Genomic DNA, 7,594 nt, shown 5'->3' with positions numbered 1-7,594 from the left:
CCCCTTCCTGCCACCGGAGAGGCAGGTAAGTTTGGGTGTGTGCATAACATGGGGGTTTAAAGAGCCCTAAATTGAAGTGGTGTTTTTAAAAACCCACCACTTCAATTTAGGGCCCCCGTTTCATCTACACCCGCCCTTACTCTTCATTTAAGTAGTAAGTGCTCTCCAGCAAGAGGGAGGTTTTTATTCTGGTTTTACACAAAAGGAAAAGGAGACAAAAAATTGAAATGACTAGTCCCAAGAAACAGAAGACAGTGGCAGAAACAGGATTAGAACGTGCAATGGCTTCCAGTTAGCTCTCTATATAATAAGGTAGCGTTGTACATTCACCACCCAAGGCACATTCTGTTATCTGTGGAGCAAATGACACATGACCTGGAGTCATTAATCTACTCCAATGTGTCATCTCCACTGGAGCTGGCCAGGTTGAATTTGAGGAGAATTTCACCAGAGGGTATGGTATTAATTGTTAAACAGATCAATGATCTCCAGTTTACCTATTTGAACAAACAGGGCATGTAATCATGAATCCAAAGCAAGGCAATGAGGGACTTACCTGCCTTACAGTAGGACTGAAGAAGCAATGAAAGAGGGGACACTGGAATAATGTGCTTTCAAGTTACACCTGAGCCTTTTACATGCTGGCGATAAATCTCAGTTTTGCTTCTGAAAGTGTTAGTTTACAGAAACAAATGCTCAGCCACAAACTGTATGGGCTTGGACCAGTACAGAATTGAGCACCAATGTCTATTTTTTTGGTAGCAATATTATTACTCTGATAAAATCAGGAAACATTTCACATTTTTTCCATTAAAGGATGCAAACTGAATTCCTTTTCCCTGTTTATCAGTGAAAACAAATCTTTCTGTAAAAGGAAAGGGCAACAATTTTTCCAATTTTGCCTTGTTTCCACCACATCAACGATGAATATTTTAACACAATCACTTGCCACTCTATGAAAATGTGGCAAAAATATAGTTTGGATCTGCAATTAGAATAACTTTCACAGCTCTAGAGCCTTAATATGTCAGATGATGAGAGCAACCCAAGCCAGAAACAATCATTGTACCTTATGCATTATAATTTTATGGTTATGGTAACATAAATTTAGTTGGCAGAATAAAGTCTTATAAATCACCGCTACTGTGTTTGCCCTTTTTATAATGCAGAGTCATTTTATAATCATAATAAAGTGTTCAAAGAAAAAGTAACTAGGTCATTATCACACTCTTGATTGATAGCTGCTCACAGCCTGAGCTGAAAAAACCACAGGCAATATAGCCTGAACATTCTTCCAAACCTCTGAACCACCAGGTGTCACTCCCACATCATCACTGAATTATTCAACAGCCGCACAAGTCCGGTGTCCTGAAGCAAACACCACTTAATTCCAGGACTGACGAGATCAATATGCCTCAGACAACCATAGAAATAGGCGTTTTGTTACTTTCTACCATGGTTCAATAGACATGACCTTTTCTTCTCAGCCTGTTTACCTAGGCCTTGGCTGAATGGGGCGAGAAAGGGGGTTCATGAAAGACTTGACCCTGGGGTGAGAAGCTACATTAGGATGCCTTGGTTCCCACTGAGTTGGATTCTCTTCCTACAGATGGCCATAGGAACTTTGCTAATAGTTGAAATATGAGTGAGAGCTGGTCCTCAAACTTCAAGAAGTGCTCAGGACACTCAGCACCTGGCTGTCAGGGGTGTTATTACAAACACTGGCTTCAATAATACTAACTTACTTTTCCAGCTCTGCTGTTCAGAAAAGACCTTATGGTAACATGCAATGGATCCTGCTCACTTGTGTAATTATCTGTTAATATTTTCAGCATGCATGATTTACAGCTTAACGGGCACAGGAGAACTTTGCTGGAGATATTAAATGACTATGGCTATAATTTTGAATGTTTTTCCCATGTGCAATCAATATACACATGGCTGATGTTGGCAGGATTTGGCCCTGTTTAAGGGCATTATTATGCTTCAACAGCCACATGAAAGGTGGTTAACCATCCTAACCTCCCATAACAGAGGATTGCTGTCCCTGTAAGTGACAGTAGCATTAACTGTGGACTCCACTTGGTGTAATGGGCAGTTGAACTTCAAACCCCAGTTTCCCTCCTGAGGATTACTCCGTTTTAATTGGTTTGTGCACACACACTGTTATGGTATTTTGAAACCTCAGTCTGCTTAGCACATACACATACAGAAATAACATAAAGCTGGGAGAGCCCCCAAGAATGTATAGCCTCCTGACAATTAATGATGGGGATAGCAACTTTTGCTTGGACAAGGAAGAGGCCAAGCAGCTCAAGTGTCGCTCAGCACAACTAGAATCACCGCTGCATTCTGGTAATTCATCTCATACTTTAATTATGTCCCATTTACCCCAACCCACTGGGCTGTGAGTAGTGCAGATTTAATATGATTTGGTTAAAAAAACAACATATCTTCAACTTCCAGCTTCAAATCTGCGGTACATTAGAAGAAAGGGTACTTTCTAGAACACAAGATCTTACAAACATTGGCTTGCTGACTATCATAACAGCATCACTTTTGGCTTCCTTAAATATAGTAATCACACAGTATTTTGAATAGTAGCCTACAACTACTGAATAATTTTTAGTCTCAGAATAGAAACAAGCCTCCTCCCACTTTCTGCCACAGTCTTTTGGACATTTTGAGGTTTCAGTGGTTCTTTCTAGTTTTCTTTACTATATTTAGTAGGCATATCCCATCTGGAGAAGAAGTCTTTGAACTGAGTGCCAATCTGCCAGCTTATTGTGTGGAGCAAGGAGTCAAAAGGATTGACTATTAATGGGGGAGGTTTAAGGAGAAAAAGTTTTTTTTTATGTTTGCACTTACATTTTTAATGCAGTTGTAGGGTCTAGAGGACGAATCTGGTGAATGGAAACCTGGAGACCTGGAATCTTCATCTAGTTCAGCCACCAACTGCTGTATGATGTTGGCAAATCTTTTAACCTCTTTCCCTCTGTTTCCCCATGAGTAACATAGGGATCAGCAGATATACTCACCTTTATAAGACTAGGCAAGCTTCTCAGATGAAAGGTGCCACGTGTTAAGTATTAATAACGATTACATAGCAAAATACCACAGATATTCAAACATAGCTTGGCTGCTCTGTCCTCTTTAATACATGCAACTCACACTGACATTAATGGAAGACACCAGTCAATGGGAGAACAGGAACTCTAGGGAACAAGACTAATCACATGTAAGCACCAGTCCATAAAAACAAATAACCTCCCCAAACAGCAAATCAAAAGTAAGATAAACCACACAAGGTCCTCAGACCAGATCCCCAAAGGAAAGAATAAAATATAGCAGCAAATACAGAAAAAAGGCACGATTAACAGAAGCAATTCCAGAAAAGGGCTAAGCCTTCCCTGTCCTACGTGATTTAGCTTATTTATCTGATGAGGGGCTCAATCCTGCAAGGTAGGAAGCACCCTAAGGCTAATGGAGCAAAGCACAGGTGTGCCCCTATGGAAGTTGATGAGACTGAATGTGTGCTTCCATGTTCTGCTACTCAAGGTAAGATTGCTCAGCATTGTAAGGGCTTAAAAGCCCCTTAATCAAATCTTCCTTCTCCTCTCTGCACCTGAGAAGTCAATCCTAATGCTATATAGGACCTCTCATTCCAGTGCTCCATTCCACAAATCCCTCACATACCCCATACAAAATCACTCCTCTTCATTTGGATCTCTTGTCAATGAAGATCCATCCTGTTTATTATCCACTTTTTAAAGTTGTTTTAAAAATCAGTTCTGTGCGCGCTGAACAACCATGAGACCTTAGGCACATCGCCAGATTCCAGTCCTCTTGCATCACATCAAAATAAGTGTATAACCTCTTTGAGACCCTATATTCATTTTGAGAGGCATAAAGACCAAAGCAGTCGCTACCAGCTGATCACATTTTCTGTCCAGATATCCAGCAATAAGTGACCTTTCAAGTACTTAAGGCATAGCTTATAAAGGATTTTATATATTAAAGCTAATGCTATTCATTACACAGACGGAGAACAGGTACAAAAGATCTCACTTCCTCAGATTTGAAGGAGAGACTGAGACCTATTCTGAAACAATTTAGTCTATGTATCTCTTTCAATTAGGAGCACATTACAGCTGTCTAAAAGTGCTCATGACAAAGACATGGATAACTTAGGTAAAGCTTGTGCCTCAAATGTCAGGATTTTCCAAATAAGGCAGGTGGAACTTCTATTGTTCTTCCTCCAAGACAATGCAATTCTTCATTTTCAAATATTAAAATATTGTCCTAAAATGCTACACAACATTCTAGCTGGGAAACATGAGGAGCGGAGTTTGATGCTTCATCATTTAAGTATCTTGGAAGCAACAGTTCTGCAAAGACAAGTAACATCATTCTGTAAACCAAACTGAATTATTTTTCAGGTCTCTGTAAAAATACAAGTATCAGCAGGTTACCTGACATTTGGTGTGGAGGAATCCAAACTGTTGTTGCTATTTTCAATCATGAATGCAGTTCAATGTTACAGCAAGTTCTCTAACCTGCCAAACTGTGTAAGTAAAAGGGCTGAAGTTTCCTGTTGTGTGCAAGTGATCACCTAATACTGTAAGTGAACTCTGGAGTCTACAGAATTTTCTGTGAAACGTTCCTGCAGAGAGAAATTCAAAACACAGTGGCTCTGAGCTGTACAGCAGGTCAAAAGTTTAATTTGACTATTAAGCAATTTTATGAGGTATACGAGATCCACTGCCAAGGCAATGATGCAAATAAAGGTTGATTGATATAATCTATTGCATGAAATACAGTTCTATTAAAAAGAAAAGAAAACCTCAGAGCAAGCAGAGCAGAAGAGAAATATTCCAGTGAGACATTGTTTTTAAAGGGATTGCCGTTGTCACATTCTCGTCATTCTTCTGTTTCAACAGTACCCTTCTGTAGCACGCTAGCAGGAAATGGCAGCGGCAGCTAGTCACCTGCTTTCCCGTAGAACCTCGTGTCCCTCTGCGATCAATGCAAGCAACTGCTCTACTCTGGCTGCCCTTTGTTACCTGCATAATTCAAGCAAATTCCAAGTTTTCTCATGAAACAATGTCAGTAATGCATTCTCGATCTCTTTGCATTAGCGGTTTTTGTGAGGGTTTCTGTGCTTTGTTCAGAGACAGCTGAAATAATATCCAGTGGATTTAGGAAACAAAACAGGGACAGATTGAATTTTATAAGAAAGCTGCTGAACATTTCTGAGGTGACGCCAGTCTCTGGAAACGACTGTCAAAATGACTGCTGTTTTCATAGCTCATAATATGCTCTATATCACAGACTGCTTAAAAGAAAAAGTGTTATGACATAATACAATGCAGAGTATTTGTTTCATGCCAAACTGCTGCACAGACAGTAACTTTTTGCCTTAGATTTTATTTAAATATCACAAAAGACTTGAAAATAAAAACAACTCATTTGAGCTATTTTGAAAGAAAAGTCAACTTCTGTATTTATCTTTAGTATTGTCTCTCAAGTTGAGGAATTGCTTTCTTCCTGGTGGTGTATGTTAATTCAACCAGCTAAATGTTTCCACATATTCATTAGGCTTAGCTATAATTTGCTCAGGAACTTCTACAGGAAAGAAAGCAATCATAATGGGTGATTCACAGTACAATATTTGCATGCAATTAACTGTTTATAGAAGATTTTCCATCAGTAAGATAAAAAACACATTGGGAGAAGAAGACAAGAGCTTTTCTCCTTTTTGGTATGAGGAAATCCACTTACTTTCTTTAACATGGACTTTAAATATATTCTTTAAATATGTTGTCCACTGTAACAAGTGGGCTGTCCCGAACATTGGTCCTCACAACTGTCTAAGGCAGTCTGCCCACCTGCCGTTCCTGCCGCACCTTGGTTGTATCTAAACTTGTTCCTAAGCAGGAGATGGCCCCTTTAACTGCCCTGATGCCCAGGGTGAATGCACGGCTCCAAACTTCCCCTTATACTGTCCCATGCCTCACAGATGGCATCCACATCCACGTATTTGGTGAAATTGTGCACGTCTGACTCCATACACAATTAACGGATTTTTTGCGGTTCTTCTGGCCCCGAGAGGGAACTGCACTCAAGAGGTCAAAGCAGCTGCAAGTTTGTCCCTCTACTCACTGTGGAGCCCCATTCAACAAGGACAAAGGCTCTCCTTACAGGGTAACTATTTTCTATTTTTAGAAGTTATATGGCAGCCAACATCCATGACAGGTGGCACTGCCTTCACCATAAGCATGCAGCTTCAGGAGGTTACATTCCTTGTAATCATTCCTGCCCCCAAGCATGGCTCATGCCCATACATGGTTACCTGGATGTTTGCAATCGTGCCCATTTGCTAACATGCCCACGGATTGTGCTGTTTACCTTGTTAAAATATGGCAACAGATATACAACTTACATTATTCTGGACAAGCCTTTCCTGCAGAAATTGCTTCCTGTGTGAAAGCCAAAATTGTTTATTTACCTATATTAACACTCCCTGAAGGTTTAGCTTTGAATATGGCTGTTTAGAAATTAGCTTTGTCCTAGGCACTTTCAGCCTGTGGACAGAAACAATACAACAAATGCTTGTGACTGTCAGCGTCCCAAGCCTGTAAATGGTACAAGGTTCAGGCAAAACACACAGCTGGTTTTGTTTAAAAGTATTGGGGTGGCTGATGTTCTGTTATTACATCTCACAGTATTCCCTACAGAAGAATGCTCCAGTTCACTCAACCATTTCACAACACGTACTATATCACTGTACTGTAAAAAGGCAACTTCATGGAGCTTGGGAAGGTATGTGTCGCGGCGCACCTCGCTGCCCCGCTCCTAGAGAGGGGAGAACTGCTGGGGAAAAGCCTCAGCAGAGATAATGAGCACAGCTGCAGGTTGCCAGGGCAACTAATGAGAGTCAGCTGATCCTGAGGGGGCAGGGCCTGGCGCCTATAAAGCCTAGAGCCAAGGCTAGGCTAGCGGTTTCCTGCTAGCAGCCAGAGGGGCAGGGGCAGGAGCAGGAGCAGGAGCAGGAGCAGGAGCAGGAGCAGGAGCAGGAGCAGGAGCTCGAGCTCCAGCTCCTGGAGTTAGGATACGGGGAGAAGCCTAACAGCAAGTACTGCTCGAGCGGAGTTAAGCAATGATGTTAAGTTATAGCCAGGCAGCTTTGGGTTGTGTTTGAGTTATAGCCAGGAGGCTTGAAGTTGTGTTTGTATTACACCGGTGGTTTGGGTGAGGCTATAGGGGTTTGGAGGAGGCCTCATAGGGACCCACAGGGGGTGGGACCCTGGCGCCAGTGAGGGCGCAACTTGCGGGGTGCGTAGACCCCAGCCCCAGAGAGGGGCAGCTTTGAGAAGCCCCAGCGCGGGCATGACGAGCCCCAGAAAGGGGGGCAATGTTATTAGGAAGCCCAGGACGGGCACAGCAAGCCCTAGAGAGGGGGCAATATTATTAGGAAGCCCAGTGCAGGTGCGGTGAGCTTCTGAAGAATGGCTAGTGCTGCGACAAACCCCGGAGCAGGGTAGAGTGCTGTAGTTGCCCCTGTGAGAGGGGGTAGTGGCGCGGTGGCCCTGGG

This window comes from Alligator sinensis, unplaced genomic scaffold, assembly GCF_000455745.1.
Source record: "Alligator sinensis unplaced genomic scaffold, ASM45574v1 scaffold1517_1, whole genome shotgun sequence".
NCBI lineage: Eukaryota > Metazoa > Chordata > Crocodylia > Alligatoridae > Alligator > Alligator sinensis.
This window is presented reverse-complemented; position numbering follows the sequence as displayed.